Genomic DNA, 18,888 nt, shown 5'->3' with positions numbered 1-18,888 from the left:
TCGGAGATATAATCTTTCATGGCTTGTCTCTTGGGACCCGAAAGATTATACAACCTGGTCTTGGGTAATTTTGCACCGGGAATCAGGTTAACTGGGCAATCATAAGGACGGTGAGGTGGTAACTTCTGACAACCCTTTTCAGAGAAAAACGTCCTCAAAGTCCGAAACAAATGTAGGTAGAGTAGCTATGGAGCAATTTTCTCTGCAATGCTCACTCCACTCCAATATCTCCCTGGCCTGCCAATCCACCACTGGATTGTGCGCTACCAACTAGGGAAGACCCAATACCACAGGAGTGGGAAGGCCCTCCAGAACATAACATGAAAGACACTTGTTATGGTGGTCCCCTACCCGAAGGTGTAAGTTATGGACAATGTGAGTGAGGTTTCTCTGAGACAGAGGAGCAGAATCAATAGCGAATATGGGAATAGGTCTCTGTAGCGTACAGAGAGACAAACCCATAGTGCGGGCAAAATGGGCATCTATCAAATTTACCCCTGCTCCACTGTCTAGAAAGAAAGAAATAGTCTCCGTCTTAACACCAAAAACAACAACCGCTGGCAACACAAATTGAGATGTTCGTATGGAGGAAACGTATATAACCCCCGTCTGACATAGGGGGTTAGTAGTTTTCCGACGGTCTTTTGTTTTTGAGTAAGGAAGGACAGACATTAATGAAATGACCCCTCCCCCCACAGAAAAAACAAACCCCACGCCTACGGCGAGCCTCAGGAGGACGGACCTGACGAGTAGTTCCTCCTGGCTGCATAGGCTCGTCTAAGTCCGTACAGACTAACTGCTGCTTGGAAGGGGTTACCAATTGCTCAGGATTTTTCAATCTGTCCCTAAGACGTCTATCTATTCTGATAGAAAGGGACATAATAGCATCAAGGGAAAAGGGGGTCTCATACAGCGCAAGCACATCCTTAACCCTTTTGGATAACCCAGAGCAGAACTGACTCCTGAGAGCCGGGTCGTTCCACTGGTATCCGTAGCCCACTCCCTGTAGGAGTCTCCGTAACTTCGACTCAGCCAGGGCGACTCGTCAGGGTCATCATATATGAGACCCAAGGCCCCAAAAAATTAATCCACTGACCGGAGAGCCTGGGAATCAGTGGGTAAAGAGAACGCCCAGGATTGCGGGTCCCCCTGAAGCAGGGAAGTAACAATCCCCACCCGCTGTTCTTCATTACCAGAGGAGTAAGGGCACAGCTTAAAATATAGCTTACAGGCCTCACGGAACGTCACAAATTTGTCCCTTCCCCCAGAAAGTCTGTCAGGAAGAACAACCTTGGGTTCCGCAGCAACCTGGTTACCCATAGCAACCGCTGGGCTTGCGGTCTGCTGCAATTGCTGCTGTTGCTGGAGGACCGACGCCTTCAATCCTGCCACCTCCAAAGACAGGCCTTGAAGTTGCTTTGTCAAAGCAGCAATAGGATCCATACTGGATTCTAAATAGGCAGAAAGAAAATTTTTCTCTTTTTTTCTTTTCTTTCTACCTACACAAAATAAGGGCCAGATATAATATCACGAGCGGCGTGCCGATCACATACGTGACGCAAAGGGAGGGAAAAGGGAAGGCCCTGTCCAAGGGAGAGGGAAAGGTGGTGATCTCTAACTCACCTTGAGGCTGGCACCTGACTGTCCTGACGTCCCTAGAAAGGTTTTTCACCCGTACGCCGATCACGTGCCTAAACCCTGGCTTTCCCTAAGATGAGCCCTAAGTAGTGAATAGGGCGGTGGGAACACTAGTCCTCACCACTAACACTAAAGGAGAACACCAAGGAGAGGACAGACAATACAGACAAAACATATAATCCCAGGTGGGCGACAACAGCGGACAACAAATGCCCAACAGGGATCCGGAGGGTAACGCTCTGGAACAACAACCAGGAAAAACAGCTCCAGTGGGTCAGTATAGAAGTCCAGGCAGGAAGCTCTATATCTGGCAACCAGAGAAGTGGGATGGAGAATATAAGGGAGGTTGGGAGTGCCGGACAAGAAACAGCTGAGGAGAAGAAGCTACGGATCCCTGAGTGAGACAAAAAGGATTGCAAGGCAAACACAGAAAGCTACCATTTAGAAACAGCGCGATCTTTAGACATAGAGTGCGCAGCCACCCGCTGCGACTTCCTGACCCCGGGTATAACGGAGTCAGACGTGGCTTTAGACACCCTCGTGACAGGGACCTTCAGTCATAGAGTACTGAATTCCCCTACCCTCTGGTAGGCGTCTTAGAGCCCTACATGCCCGCACCACTAGGCTGAAGAACAGCTTTTACTAAATGCTCGGAGATTATTGCCCCTTCCTAGGATAGAAACTACCACAGACTGAAAGTGACTGCTGCATTCATGACCCCATGATGATCTCTTGTCTGCAGTGGTGTCTGAATCAGTGTGTATATACAGGGAGTGCAGAATTATTAGGCAAGTTGTATTTTTGAGGATTAATTTTATTATTGAACAACAACCATGTTCTCAATGAACCCAAAAAACTCATTAATATCAAAGCTGAATATTTTTGGAAGTAGTTTTTAGTTTGTTTTTAGTTTTAGCTATTTTAGAGGGATATCTGTGTGTGCAGGTGACTATTACTGTGCATAATTATTAGGCAACTTAACAAAAAACAAATATATACCCATTTCAATTATTTATTTTTACCAGTGAAACCAATATAACATCTCAACATTCACAAATATACATTTCTGACATTCAAAAACAAAACAAAAACAAATCAGTGACCAATATAGCCACCTTTCTTTGCAAGGACACTCAAAAGCCTGCCATCCATGGATTCTGTCAGTGTTTTGATCTGTTCACCATCAACATTGCGTGCAGCAGCAACCACAGCCTCCCAGACACTGTTCAGAGAGGTGTACTGTTTTCCCTCCTTGTAAATCTCACATTTGATGATGGACCACAGGTTCTCAATGGGGTTCAGATCAGGTGAACAAGGAGGCCATGTCATTAGATTTTCTTCTTTTATACCCTTTCTTGCCAGCCACGCTGTGGAGTACTTGGACGCGTGTGATGGAGCATTGTCCTGCATGAAAATCATGTTTTTCTTGAAGGATGCAGACTTCTTCCTGTACCACTGCTTGAAGAAGGTGTCTTCCAGAAACTGGCAGTAGGACTGGGAGTTGAGCTTGACTCCATCCTCAACCCGAAAAGGCCCCACAAGCTCATCTTTGATGATACCAGCCCAAACCAGTACTCCACCTCCACCTTGCTGGCGTCTGAGTCGGACTGGAGCTCTCTGCCCTTTACCAATCCAGCCACGGGCCCATCCATCTGGCCCATCAAGACTCACTCTCATTTCATCAGTCCATAAAACCTTAGAAAAATCAGTCTTGAGATATTTCTTGGCCCAGTCTTGACGTTTCAGCTTGTGTGTCTTGTTCAGTGGTGGTCGTCTTTCAGCCTTTCTTACCTTGGCTATGTCTCTGAGTATTGCACACCTTGTGCTTTTGGGCACTCCAGTGATGTTGCAGCTCTGAAATATGGCCAAACTGGTGGCAAGTGGCATCTTGGCAGCTGCACGCTTGACTTTTCTCAGTTCATGGGCAGTTATTTTGCGCCTTGGTTTTTCCACACGTTTCTTGCGACCCTGTTGACTATTTTGAATGAAACGCTTGATTGTTCGATGATCACGCTTCAGAAGCTTTGCAATTTTAAGAGTGCTGCATCCCTCTGCAAGATATCTCACTATTTTTGACTTTTCTGAGCCTGTCAAGTCCTTCTTTTGACACATTTTGCCAAAGGAAAGGAAGTTGCCTAATAATTATGCACACCTAATATAGGGTGTTGATGTCATTACACCACACCCCTTCTCATTACAGAGATGCACATCACCTAATATGCTTAATTGGTATTAGGCTTTCAAGCCTATACAGCTTGGAGCAAGACAACATGCATAAAGAGGATGATGTGGTCAAAATACTAATTTGCCTAATAATTCTGCACGCAGTGTATACTCACAAGCACTTCCTACCTTGCTCTTGCCATATATATGCTGTGAACTGTGAATAGTAATGCTTTCTAGTGCAATGTTTAGGTTTTTTTCTAGTGTAATGCTTTAGTTTAAATGTCAGTTCTTGTTCCTCTGTCCATGGCATCTAGGATTGCTCCAAACAACATTTCATTGTATTGTACATTGTATTACATTGTATTGTACAGTGACAATAAAGGCATCTTATCTTATCTTATCTAGAAGATGGAAACAAGGAAGATCAAAAGGGTCACAAGAACCACTGCCGAACGCCACACAGTACACGGCCCATGCCGATGTGAAGCCAAGACAACTCCCATCTAAGGGTACGTCCGGAGAGGATGTATAGGCTGGTAATTTTCTGCAGTAGAAAATCTGCTGCTGATCTGCTGGAATTTCCAAAGCAGCAAGATCTGCACCAATTAACCTGGATTGTGTCACAGAATTCAGAACGTCAGATCTGCAGGTTTGTCTCGGTTTTGAAACGGCTGAAATCCTCAGTGAAAGCCCGCAACATAAATTGAGATGCTGTGGAGTTAAAATCTGCACCATAGCCGTTGCAGACAGGGGGAGATTTTATAAATTGTCAACACTTTGATGCTACTGTATTACGTGGTTGAAAATTTGCAGTGTATCTGCACTTGGGCATGGACCGAGGGCCCGCGGCCACTAGGGGGCCCACTCCCTCCTGCAGCCAGAGGACGCAATAACTTTTACTCAGTGGCATACTAGGGGGGGGGGGGCGTGGGGGGGCGGTCCGCCCCGGGTGTCAATACAGATGGAAGTGCTCATTGCTGGAGCGCAGGGAGCTGGGTCCTGTCACTCACCGCTCAGCTCCCCGCGCTCCACCCCAACCAGCCGGCGGCGCTTTGAATGGTGAAGCAAGAAGACTTCTCCCCGCTCCACCATTCAGCCTGCAGGCACGGATCTCGCTGCTGGCCTGTGTGGGCGGAGCCTGCAGCCCGGGAGTCTGCATAAGCTCTGCCCACACAGTGCTGCAGAGCGATCTGTTCCTGCAGGGGAGAGAGGACTGAGCTTCAGGAACCGGACAAGGTGAGTAGTTACTGTGTTTGTTTTTTTAACACAGAGGGGGCACAATGGTCATTGATAATGTGTAGGAGGCACAATGGGCATTTCTACCCTGGAGGGAGCACAATGGGCATTTCTACTCCGAGGGGGCACAATGGGCATTGCTAATGTGAAGGGGACACAATGGGCATTTCTACTATGGAGGGGCACAGTGCACAGAGGGCATTACTACTGGGAAGGGGGCACAATGGGCATTACTAGCACAGAGGGCATTACTACTATTAAGGGGGCACAATGGGGATTTCTACTATGGAGGGGACACAGCGGGCATTATTACTGTGAAGGGGGACAATGGGCACTACTACCATTAAGGGGCATTATTACTGTGGAGGCACAATGGGGATTATTACTGTGAGGGTGGCACAAAGAGGGCATTACAACTGTGACGGGGCTCAGATAGGGCATTACTACTCTGAAAGGGCCACAGAGAGGGCATAACTACTATGAAGGGGGCACAATGAAGGGACAAGTACTTTAAGGGGGCACAATGTGGGCATAACTACTGTTAGGGGGCACAGCACACATCTGTACAAAAGTATTGGGGGGGGGGTGCCAGAGAAAGGGCCCACCCTGGGTTCCAAACAACCTAGGCACGCCACTGCTTTTACTAAATAATACATTTTACTCCCTGGAAAAAGTCCCCCATATTCATCAGCGCAATAAGCGCTGTGAACGGCACGGGCAGCCCAGCGATGCTGCCTGTGCCTGAAATAACCAATAACAAAGCTCCTTACAGCAAGGAGCTTTGTTATTGGTTGGGTATTGGCGATACAGGTCGGGTCAGGCAGAGGAAGCCGGCGAAAGCTGGAAGGAGGAGGGGCCGTCTCCCAGAAGTGGCTGTATTAAGGAGAGCGGGGCGCGCTGCCCAAGGACCCTGGGGAGCCGCGGACTCGTGACTGGACTGGTCTGAGAGAAAAGCTGACCCTGTGCCTGTGAAGCCCCCCCCCCCCCCCGGCCGTGGTGTTGTGGCAATGAAAAGCCCGGCCTGTTAGTCTTCAAGTAAGTGATTCCCCCTCCCCCAATCATGGTTACGTCCAGTCTCACAGTTCTCTGCTTCCCCCTCTGCCTGCCACCTCACTAGTGACCCTGATCCCCCCTCCTCCTGTCACCTCACTAGTGACCCTGCTTCCCCCTCCTCCTGTCACCTCACTAGTGACCCTGCTCCCCCCTCCTCCTGTCCCCCCCAGTGACCCTGCTTCCCCCTCTGCCTGCCACCCCACTAGTGACCCTGCACCCCCCTCCTCCTGTCACCTCACTAGTGACCCTGCTCCCCCTCCTCCTGTCACCTCACTAGTGACCCTGCTCCCCCTCCTCCTGCCACCCCACTAGTGACCCTGCACCCCCCTCCTCCTGTCACCTCACTAGTGACCCTGCTTCCCCCTCCTCCTGTCACCTCACTAGTGACCCTGCTTCCCCCTCCTCCTGTCCCCCCCCAGTGACCCTGCTTCCCCCTCTGCCTGCCACCCCACTAGTGACCCTGCACCCCCCTCCTCCTGTCACCTCACTAGTGACCCTGCTTCCCCCTCCTCCTGTCACCTCACTAGTGACCCTGCTCCCCCCTCCTCCTGCCACCCCACTAGTGACCCTGCACCCCCCTCCTCCTGTCACCTCACTAGTGACCCTGCTTCCCCCTCCTCCTGTCACCTCACTAGTGACCCTGCTCCCCCCTCCTTCTGTCACCTCACTAGTGACCCTGCTTCCCCCTCCTCCTGTCACCCCACTAGTGATCCTGCTTCCCCCTCCTCCTGCCCCCCCCCCAGTGACCCTGCTCCCCCCTCCTCCTGTCACCCCACTAGTGACCCTGCTCCCCCTCCTGTCACCCCACTAGTGACTCTGCTCCCCTCCACTAGTGACCCTGTGTGTTTCTGTACGGAGAGGAGCCTGGCTGGAGTGTGGTGAGTCCTAGCTGTGTGTCTGTCCCTGTGTGTGTCCCTGTCCCTGTGTGTGTGTGTGTGTGTGTCTGCCACTGTGTGTCTGTCCCTGTATTTGTTTGTGTGTCTGTCCCTCTGTGTGTCTGTCCCTGTATTTGTTTGTGTGTCTGTCCCTGTGTGTGTCTGTGTGTCTGTCCCTGTATTTGTTTGTGTGTCTGTCCCTGTGTGTGTCTGTGTGTCTGTCCCTGTATTTGTTTGTGTGTCTGTCCCTGTGTGTGTCTGTGTGTCTGTCCCTGTATTTGTGTGTGTGTCTGCCACTGTGTGTCTGTCCCTGTATTTGTGTGTGTGTCTGTCCCTGTGTGTGTCTGTGTGTTTGTCCCTGTGTGTGTCTATGTGTCTGTCCCTGTGTGTGTCACCATCACCATGCCCACAGTGTTCCTATGTCTTGACGCAGCTGCATCAGAACGTTATGTGCGGCGCAAGAAGAAGATGGAAAAGGAGGCAGCGCCGCCAGCATGGAGTCCGTGGGAGAGACACAGGGAGGCACACTAAGGACGTAGGTAACATTACCACATTCTCAGGACTAGTGTTATCTGTATTTTTACATAGGACTGCAGGTAACACTACCACATTATCAGCACTAGTGCTATCTGTGGTTTTACATAGGACTGCAGGAGACATCTACTATATTGTCTGTACTCAGAGAGTTATCACTGTATTCGCGTGGCCCACTGAGACTTTATCGCCCAAGGGCCCACATGAGCCTGGAGCCGGCGCAGTATGATATGTGGCTGGGGCTGTGTGTCAGTGCTCCAGATGGCGACCAAAATGGTCGCCAATGCGCCTTAAAATTTGCAGATGGCAACAAGACTTTTTAGCCTTGTCGCCATTTGCGACAAGGCTGCCGCGCTGTAGCTGAATATTGCGGCGGGCATGGGCATAGGTGACGCACTGTCATCTCAGACTCCTAGAGAAACAGACAGGAACGGCAGGTGAATTTGGGTGGAGCTGAGGTGAGTCTCCATGGTGCTGTAACAGGAAGAGGCAGAGCCCACTGACAACTCATGGGGCCCCATAATCTCCTATTGCCCGGGGGCCCCATGAGTTGTCAGTCCGCCCCTGTATCTGTCCCATGTGGTTGTACGCTAACACTTTGATGTCTACCAGATGCCTTCTTAAACCATCTAGAAACAAGAAGAATTCCATAGGAGAGGAGATGTTCCCCAAGAACCTTCAGTGACACAGACGTCAGCAGGAGGCAGTGTCGGCCTAGCAGAGTACCAAAGGGTCCTCCAGTGATACCATAGTGGGCCCCAAAGATCCAGGAGAGAAAAAACATCTGGAGCTGCCTTTGGAGACAATGAATTGGCACTAAAGTCTATATCTTTGAATCAAAACTTATAAGACTTCATTGAGGATATAGGGGTTGGGCCCAGAGAATAATTTTCTCTGGTGGGCCCAAAGAAACCTCAGTCCGACCCTGCCAGGATGCTAAGATGTAGACCGTTGATCACCAGTTTCGGGATCTCATGAAATTAATCAAGAAATGTGGTGGAAGATCTTGACTATGAGTTTCCACCAAGTTGGCTTGCACCAAAGTGACTGTAGGCCTTGAAGAGAGACATACTATGCCAATGTTGGTATCTGAGGCTATCCTTTGCCACAGTCTTCAACCTATATTTGGGTGCACAAGTCACTTTGCAAGGAACCACTTTGTGGGATCCCTATGGCCACCATATGATTACTTTCGAGGACCTTGACCTTTCCACAGCCATGAACAATGCCAGGTCTAAAGGGGCAATAACGGCAATTTGTTGCAGCGAAATATTTGCCACAAATAATTAGGTCCACCAACATGAATCCAGACTCTTAGAAGTATCGTTTAAGAGTATCATCCCCATATCTCACCAGGGCGGAACTCTTCTCTGTCCATTTATCAAAGTCTAAGAGCCTTTCTGTAACCTCCACAAACGGATGTCCTCTCTGCCGCTCTCTTGTCTCTGGTGCATCTCATGGAGGCTGATTTAGGCCTTCTACTCACAGAACTGACAGTAGGTCCATCTGGCTGTACACCCCATTTCCCAGCACACACAAGAAGGTTAGTAAGGATTACCCCTGCAGCAGCCCACCTAGGAGGTGCAGGAGGAGGATGAGTGTTCTGTCTTCATACACGTTCACACAGTGTGCAGTCTGACATTCAGCATAAACTTTTCCTGTCTTCCAAATAAGAGGACTGTTATTTGTAGTCTAACTTGTTTATTGGTCAACAGGATTGTGAATTGATGTCTGATCAATTGTTTGGTAAAACTACAAGAATACAAATGACATGTATAAGAATAAAGCATAGCATGTATCAACAGAAAGCATAGAACAGCATGTATTATAACATAACATTAACACTGGGCACATCGTAAAATGGCTGCCTGTACATAAGAGTGCATGTCTAGCTAACAGAAATAACTCCCTGAGTTTCACTACAACTACTTGAACAGCTCTGCATAACATACTGTCCCTGAAACAAAGGTAGATGTCACTCACCAGATATATTTGCACAAAGATGGTGGAGTATAAGAAGAAGAACATGCGTGGAGCAGCTCTGCTGATGTCCTGTAGTCTGTATGTAGACTGGAGACTGGCTTCTCCTTCCCAGAATGCCTTGCACTACCCACAATATCTAGCACCTCCCAGAAAGCAATAATCTTTATTGACAAGAAAACAAGGTGCAATACATTTTTACCACCACTAGATGGTGATGTTACCTAACTAATAACTACATAAATACAGCAGATGTGATCTGTAATGATACTGAAATGAATCTCCCTGTGCTGGGACAGAACAATGAGAGTGAGGATTGTAGTCTACTTGGTGGTAGTAATACTGTCCACAGTGGCAATCTCCCCTCTGGCTCTCCCTGGGACTCAGCAGTGACTGGAGGGCAACCTTTTCTTCCCTCAGTGCACATCTTGATATTGGAGCTCCTGCCTGGTGGTAGTTGGGGTGCCCTCGATGTTAGGTGTTTGGCAGGGTGCAAAGAAGGAGTATGGGTACAGCGGCTGATGAATGGTGGATTCAATAACCAGACCAGTTGGTAGCAATAAGTGTCTCTCTTTGTGAAAGTGCAAAATAGGAGTTGTGGTACATCCGACACAGCACCAAGGCCAAAGGCAATGTATGGACAGCAGCAATAACTGGTTGTAAGACTACTTCCCTCTGTCAGAACTATAGACAAGCAATGAGGTTCTTGGTAAATGCTTCTCCAAATTCCTGGACTCAGGGCTGAATATTTAAGATATGGTTGGCCAAACCATCTCAAAGTGTTGAATGGTGCGCTGGCAATATTCCCTCTCACAATGGTAAAGTTGTAATGCTGCAGTATTACCTCCAAGCCAGCAAAGGGAGGTGTCCCAGATGTATTATGCAGCAATCCGAAGCCAGGACCCAGTAGATGTGTGCTGTGTGAGGCAGATGGAGCTGAACTGCTGAATGAAGGAGCTCTGGCTCTGCTAGCAACAATGCCGGCCAAAGATACCAAGGAATCCAAAGAGGACCACGTGAGGGTCATTGGCCACAGTGACATATGCATGCAGGACCTAGGCTCCTAGTTGTTATTGTAAGGGCTATTGTTCAGAGATAGACCCTGAGAGACTACGTGTGGGGGAGGCTCCGCTCACACAGGTGTGCGCCCCAAGATGAAGTTAACTCAGGATGGTTTGATGAATTTTGCCTTCTGCTGTTTTAACTTTTATTCACAAATTACTGCCGGTTTCACAGTAAAGTCTTATCGTAAAGCCAGAAATCGTCCATATTCTTCTGCACATGTCCTGCGCCTTACAAGGTCTCTCTCTGCCATAAACGTGCGCAATACCCTGCTAACTGACTCCAATACACAGCCTTGAAGATTCTGGACCCTCTTACTTCCTTCTCTTTCTCTGGAGTACTTTAGCTGTAAAAAGTCTCAGAGATGTCGATTCTCTGGAACTTGAGGTGTTAGACTTCAGAGCGTTATCACATCTGTCTGTCCTCTTCCTCTGCTAACAGCAGACTCCTCTGGGGGTGGACACAGGGTCCATCTCCCTAGAAACCCGACCTGTAAACACGGGTTTAACCCTGAATTGTCCATACAATGCCATTAGGCACACAAATACAATAAATCACAACATTTCACTTAACAACGTAACATCACATCAATGAAACCTTTGCAGTGACCGTGTTCTGGGGTGCTGCACCCCACCTTTAATTTGCTATACAGATGCTGTAGAGAAACTTCTAGGACTCCACCTCACTTATGGAGATCACTTATGGTGGCGGCACACCTGGGCATTTGTAGTTGGTGCACTACCATGGGAGCATGTGACTTTTTTACACTCTAAAGCTAATAGATAGTTTGTGGTGAGGAGGTTTTGCCGTATCTTAATCTTTATGTCACCTGGGTGGAAAGTTGTACCTATTTTCAAACGTTGAAGGGTATGTAATGGCAAAACTATGCATTTCTTACTTAGGCATTCCATGAGCTCATTTGCCTTGGCACTGACTGCCTGGCACTAGTTATTACAATCCTGCCTATTATCCAACACTATCTCCTAAATCTTTTCAACAAAGTGTATTTCCGTATCCTTTTTACTTTTAAGTTCCAGGCAGCAGCTATTGGAATGCAAGCTGGAGGAGAAGTCGGCAACTTCGTCCTTCCCTGGGGTCACCACTGGGCTGGTCTGTGTGACACATCTGTAGTACCCCAGACCTGGGGGTATCTGCAATTGTTAATGGTTTAGGCTACTTTCACACTAGCGTTTTTGCTGGATCCATCATGGATCAGCAAAAACGCTTCCGTCTTGATAATACAACCGTCTGCATCCGTTATCAACTGATCCGGTTGTATTATCTCTGAAATAGCCATAACGGATCCGTCATGAACTCTATTGAAAGTCAATGGGGGGGCGGATCCGTTTTCTATTGTGTCCGAGAAAGCGGATCCGTCCCCATTCACTTACATTGTGAGTCAAGACAGATCCATCTTGCTCCGCACCACATTGCGGACAGAAAAACACTGCTTGCAGCGGTATTCTGTCCACGATGGGGACGCAACCAAACGGTACGGAATGCATTCTGGTTCACTCCGTTTCGTTCAGTTTTGTCCCCATTGACAATGAATGGGGACAAAACTGAAGCGTTTTCCTCAGCTATTGAGATCCTATGACGGATCTCAATAGCGGAAAGGGAAAACGCTAGTGTGAAAGTAGCCTTATATGTCATATTATGTATTTTTCACATATTTGCTTTTTATTCCAGTAGAAGAGGAGGAATGGTTGGCAGGGACAAGGCTAACCAACCTGTTACTCCCCTCTTCGTAGGAGGGGGTTGGTCCTGCTTCCTGCCAAAAGGGGGCGTGCCAGTCTAGATAGAGACAGAGAGGAGAGGACAGGGTGTTCCTGTTCTGATAGTGGGGAAGTGACGAAGCACATGTCAGAGCTCCCACTCATGTATGTTTTTCCCCTGTGAGGAAAGTTCAGGAACTGGATATCCTTCTCCTCAGTGGTGCAACTACAAATGACTGGGCCCCACAGCAAATTTTTGAACAGACTCCCCCCCTTAGCAACTTCTTGGCAACCCTGTGCAACTCCTTCTTCTTTGGCTAGTCAGGACTGCTCTCTCAACAGTACCCCTGTCCGTTTTCTACAGTGTCACTGTATATAATGTCATAATGTATAAAACTGTTGAGGGGGCCCTGACAAACTCTTTTATTCCTCCTCCTGTGTGGGCCCCTTCTGATTTTGGGCCCCAAAGCACCCGCTTCCCCTGCTTCCCCTATAGCTATGCCCCTGCTTCTCCTGCAAGAATAACAGCTAAAGGCAGCCTAAAAAAAACAGCAGAGTGAACAGCTACAATCAGCATTAAAGACACTGCTGCAAAGTGAGGGATTACAGCTCAGACACCACCACCTACCTAAACCATCTCTAGCCCAGACAGACCTTAAGCCTGTATTACAGTCAGCTTCTATAACCACAAGTGCTTGTTAGTGTCAACCTATTGCCATCCAACCAGCCACCATACCACCTCATCTGGTGCCAGAATCTTGCCACAGGTTATATAAAGAGAAGACTGTTATATGCATTCACGGTACTTGATTCTTCAATCTACATTTTCACTGCACCGAACCCCAGGGAGCACACCGTGACACAACTCTTCATCAGGGCCACTACCACTCCCATCCTCTGCATTGGCTCCTCAGGGACTCTCCTCACATCCTTGATGGACAAAGAAGAATTTAGGGGGAAATTTATCACAGCTTGCTTAGTTGCCAATAGCAACCAATCAGATTCATCCTTTCATTTTCCAAAGGAACTCTGAAAAATTTATGGTGGAATCTGATTGGTTGCTAGGGCAACTGTACTTTCTTGGCCAATTCATCTGTACTCTACATGTTATTACTTGGTTTGGGCACAATATGGGCCTGTCTGGGTATTCTACAGCACCTGTTTAATTGGGCAATGTATGGCATCCTTTGGACAATGACACTTTTAATGGTTGGGGCTTGACTACTTGACAGTATTGACGCTGTCGGTGCTCCTCTTTAAGCACTTTTCTGTGGGCACTATGAAAAACCATAGACACTTGTAGGCCAAAGAGAATTTTTTTTTGTAAATCCTCTATTTTATGGGTGAGAGAGGCAGAACCAAATCTTTGTCCATGGTTGAAGAACGCTTAAAGGGGTTCCCGGGAGATAAATATTGATGACCCATCTTCAGGACGAGTCACCAGTATCTGATCGGTGAAGGTCCAACTCCTGGTACCGCAGTATCTTCATAGTATATCATGCACAGCTCCGTACATTGTATAGTGGCCATGCTTGGTATTGCATCTCAGCTCCATTCACTTGAATGGGACTGAACTGCATGAAGGCCGTGTGACTGATGTACGTGACGCCACATGGCCTACGAAGAGGTCACGGCCCTTTCCAAAAGCTGATTGGCTTTCGGGACCATCAATATTTTCCTTGTTATCTTACCCACATAAGGCACCGTCCTAGTCTTTGCATTGATTCACAGGACTCTGATGTTAGTCTTCACCATTACGTGTGGTTCCTCTTGACTCTTGAGGTCCACACATATTAGGCTTTGCATTTCTCGTCTTTCCAGGTGTCTAGTCAGACCCAACATTCTCATAACAAGGGTCTGACCGTGGGACCCCACCTAGCGTGACCCGTTTGACCACGGGATACGCGCATTTAGGGTCCCGACTGTGTATGTCTGTTTATGTTTGTAAGGGGTTATTTCTTCCTGTTTTTGGGATATTCTAATCTAGACCGTTATATTTTAATATGTTACTGCCCCTTTGATTCTCATATATTTACGTTTTTGAGCAGTACTTCGGTGAGAGGTGCGGCCGCACCATTCTCCCTTGGAGGGACGACTCTCCATTTTTGTGCCATCAATATTTAAAGGTGTTTTCCAAGATATTTTTATTGATGACCTATCCTCGGGATAGGTCATCAGTATCTGATTGGTGGGGGTCCAACATCCGGGACACCCTGCCAATCAGCTATGAGAGCTCACCAAGCACAGCACCATTCATTGCATAACGGCTGTGGTTGGTATCGCAGCTGAGTCCCCATTCACTTCAATGGGGCTGAGCTGTGCCTTTCTCAGCTGTTCGGAGGGGGTCCCGGGTGTTAGACACCCACTGATCAGACACTGACGACCTATCCAGAGGACAGGTCATCAGTAAAGAATATCTGGGAAAACCCCAATAATTACTTTCCTGGGAGTACTAACTGTTACCGTAGTGGGAGCATGGTATAGCAGTATTACACAGTCACTGTATGGCGGTATTATTCAGACACTGTATGGCAGTTTATTCAGTTATGATACTCCTGAATCAGGTTAGCGCACTTTGTTCTACTATTGCTTTTTATTCTTTTTTTTGGCCCTTTCTCTTTTTTAGTCACTGCAACTGATAAGACCTGTCTTAAAGGTCTCTGACTTCCACAAATTAGGAGTTAAAGGGTCACGAAAAAGCTGCACGTATCATCCGCACACACACCCGGTTGAAAACAGGGAACACTAGATTGTATTCAACTGCACAGTAGATGGAATGGTTAAACTTTAGATTCCACATCCCTGGTGGAGGCAACATGCAAATTCTGCTGTATGTATGGTAGTATATTAGTGGGATCTCATATTTGTGGCCAGACGATGGCCCACATTCTTATGATGAAAGGGGTAAAATTAGGCAGATTTGACTCACAGGCAGATTTGACTGCAGGACTGTGGTGGAGCAGGGGACTTGCTCAACATCTGGTGGATCATGGTGCCTCCACTATTGACCAATGGCTGCTGCTATGGCATGAGGTCTAATAAGAACATAAGACCGCACGCTATAGTAGTAACACAATTTTTTAAAATATTTTTGGACAGTTTTAAGGAACCACAGCAGAGACCGGGGCTAATGAGGTCACACTTCTCCGAATCTCCAGCAGCTCCTCCTCCTCCCTGCGGCCAGAAGGTGATGCCAATCTCATTGTGCCGCAAAGCAAAACTTAGTTTGGGCCCCCACCCCCTATTGACATTACTAATGAATTGACATTATTTTTCTAAGGCAGAGGACATTTTTGATAAAAAAGTTGCCCTCCACCTCACTCAAGTTACATGACTTCTATGTCGGAAAAAGTGGCACATGCTTCATAAATATGCCGCTCATTCTGATCACTGTATTTCTCAATGTATTTACACCAGACAAGTGGCCTAAAGATTGCTAAGTCTCCCCCTTACAGCTGTAAATCCACTGCTTCCTTTCATATAGTATATAATAAAACTGGCTACCTACTGCCAACACTAGGGGGAGCTCAATGTATAGGAATGGTGTCACGGCCTTTGCTGTGTGCGCCGTGACACTTGTGCCATCCTTGCGGTTGCCGGTGGCAACGTGTTGCTGTTATGGCATGTGGTGGGAGTGTCTCGGCTTTGGCTGTGTGCGCTGTGACATGGTTGCCACGCATGCTGTTGGCTGGTGTGTGCACTTCCCCTTTAAGTTGTAGCCTTCCCCTGTCTGGTGCTGGAAGGGTTAACTCTTGACTGGGTGTGGTCACTTGGGTTTTATCTTCTGTGGCTTCCTGACTGGAGTCAGTTGTACTTCAGCTGTCGTTGGTGCTGGAGCTCTGCTGCAGTCCAGGGTGATCTATCTGCCCAGTCCTTGAGGGCCACCTTGTAGGACATCAATGTCATTTGCGATGTCATTCCTTTGTCTCCCTTGTATCTCCTATGTACCCAACCTCACTGGTTGCATGTTTAGTGTGGGTTTATGTTCAGGGTTTGTTGTACGTCTTGTTTGTTGTTACATGTCTGGGGTGTTTGTCCCTGCATGTGTGCAAGACGTTTTCCCTGTGTGTGTTGTACCTCCGTGAGGGGGCTGGTTTCCCGGAGGGGTGAACCATAAGTCTGTATGCAGTGCTGCCTGGGGCTGCCGTGCTCCTTGCGGTATGGGGTCCAGGCAGTATCAGGAGTGCTGGATACCTCTGTGTGTGTTGTCTGTACTGTGTCCTATTTGGTGTGTGGGCACCTGTACTTATGCACGGGTTCCAGTCGTGGTGGCTGCGGCAGGTAAGTGTGTTTCTGGTGTTCTGACCTGCTGACTCTGTTGCTGCATATGGTCTTTTCCTTTCCCTGCAGCTGGGCCATTTCAGACTACTGTTCATCCGTGTCTGGGAAGAACAGGTCGTCTCTCCCCTGCTCCTATGTGAGGGATTATCAGGGCGACTCAGGGCCAAAGGTATCCTGGTATGAGCCGTCCTACCATCCAGGTCCGCTCATACGGTGAGGAGTTAGGGTGAGGATTCGGGACGCTTTAGGAGACCTGCTCCCTGATTCCGGCGTCCTGGCCTAGCTGCTTCCCTGTTATACCTGACATTGTACGGTTATTTTTTTCCCCACTTCCCACCGTGAAAAATGTATACAGTTAGCATTAAAGGACATCTGTCAGTAGATTTGTACCTATGACACTGGCTGACCTGTTACATGTGCACTTGGCAGCTGAAGGCATCTGTGTTGGTCCCATGTTCATATGTGCCCGCATTGCTGAGAGAAATGAGGTTTCAATATATGAAAATGAGCCTCTAGGAGCAACAGGGACTTTGCCTTTACACCTAGAGGCTCAGTTCTCTCTGCAACTGCTGTGCCCCCTGCAGAGGGCGCAGCAGCTGCAGAGAGAGCTGAGCCTCTAGGTGTAATGTCAAGCCCCCTATGCTCCTAGAGGCTCATTTGCAAATATTAAAACACAATTTTTCTTAACAATAGGGGCACATATGAACATGGGACCAACACAGATGTCTTCAGCTACCAAGCGTACATGCAACAGGTCAGCCAGTGTCACAGGTACAAATCTGCTGACAGATGCCCTTAAAAGTCAATGAAAGCTGTAAAAGCTGTATGCACTTAGCTCCACCTAGTGGTGGCTGCTAGAAAATGCTATGATGAATTATATCGGGAACACAAGAAGGAGTCCAGGGCTGGGCCCCTCCCTCTCACATTGGGCCCTATAGCAGTCTAGGGAAAATGCCACTGCCAAGCAGCTTAGGAAGTACTAGAAGATCAGAGAAGCTGCCACAGTGTACGGTCTACCATCTGCATACTACACATCACTATGGATACGGAAGACCACACACTATGGTAGCATGAATAAAGGTACTTGATTGCAACCCCCTACTGAATTAGCCCTTCTATATGTAAATATGTAGAAATTTGAATAAAAGAAAATGAGTGGGAGCAACCACCAACCTCATCAGTCTCTTGCTGTACACTGCTGAGGTCAGTAATTGGCTGCAGCAGTCACATTGATGAACGGCACGTCATCGTTGCAGCACAATAAACAAAGATTGGTGGAGATTACCAGAGTTTTAGTGCTATCGAGCTGGATGAGCTTGGTCGCACGTGCCCAGTTCTATCCTTCAACTGCCACTAGCCCTATGTACTGTTACAGGGAGAGAGCTGCAGCAGAAAGGACATGCTCCCTGACAAAGGACACGTCTCCTAAAGAACAACTGTAGCAATGAATGGGGAGATCTCTGGATTCATGTGAGGTACAGGGCTGGTTCTAGCTTTGTTAGATGGTCACGTACTAAATGATTTCATTTTTTTACATCAATCATGGGATAACCCCTTTAAGTGATACAAATAAGGCAATGGTATGTATGATTTTTGGGGAAAGGGTGTGAAAGAAGAAAATGTTTAGTATTTTTTTCTTCTTTCTTCCTTTTGCTGCTATTGGGTATGCTATGTACTGAAATATATATGCATATGTGTTTGTTCTTTTTTTTTACTTTTCTGTATTTTCTGATGTGTAAATGCTGTTATGTCCACCGTCAGTGTAGTCTCATGTGTACGACGGCTTCAGCTGCTCATTTGCTCCATTTCTGCTTTAGGACCCAGCAGCGGAGTCGTCTGGTGTAGCCTGGATAAATGACAGCTTGTGTCCCCTCCCACCGGGCAGGCTGCTTACTGCATCTGTCAAGTTACAGACTTTGGCAAAGACACCGGCTCCTGGTGAGACATCTAACCTGCTCTGGGTGTCAAAGAAGAAAGAGACGGCTTCCCACCATGCACTGTGTGACATGACGGAGCTCGGGTGCCAGCATGGATGCTGAAGGATAACTCTCTGAACTCTTATGGTCATACAATTCCACAAGTGCCTCCAAGAACTTTGTGAGTGCAAACGCCTGTCCTTGTCTTTGTCTTCTATGTTCTAGCTGTTGTTACATAATTGACTCTTTGTGTCTATGAAATAAGTGCACCTGAGACTTGTAGTTCTACCTGAGATAGGATCTATTGTCTGGATGCCTCCTAGCCACCTGTATCTCTCACCGACCTGTTCAGCTAGGATTTATAGGTCTACCACCAGAGTCGTGGTCCAGACCTTCTTTATCCGAGCTTATTTTAACCTTGCAATTTGTCCT

At 47.8% G+C, this 18,888-nt stretch overlaps 1 protein-coding gene across 2 annotated transcripts in view; it reads left to right on the top strand.

Moving 5' to 3' along the window:
• Window positions 1-18,438: 18,438 nt before the first annotated feature.
• Window positions 18,439-18,888, top strand: part of GCGR (glucagon receptor) — an 88,995-nt gene continuing 88,545 nt past the window's right edge. For both annotated transcript variants that reach the window (XM_040436897.1, XM_040436896.1), the window contains exon 1: window positions 18,439-18,637. The gene's annotated coding sequence lies outside the window, so the exon portion shown is untranslated. The remainder of the gene's footprint in view (window positions 18,638-18,888) is intronic.

Source organism: Bufo bufo, chromosome 6 (genome assembly GCF_905171765.1).
Source record: "Bufo bufo chromosome 6, aBufBuf1.1, whole genome shotgun sequence".
Taxonomy (NCBI): domain Eukaryota; kingdom Metazoa; phylum Chordata; class Amphibia; order Anura; family Bufonidae; genus Bufo; species Bufo bufo.
Note: the sequence above shows the minus strand (reverse complement) of the source record. Positions and strands in the feature narration are given on the sequence as shown.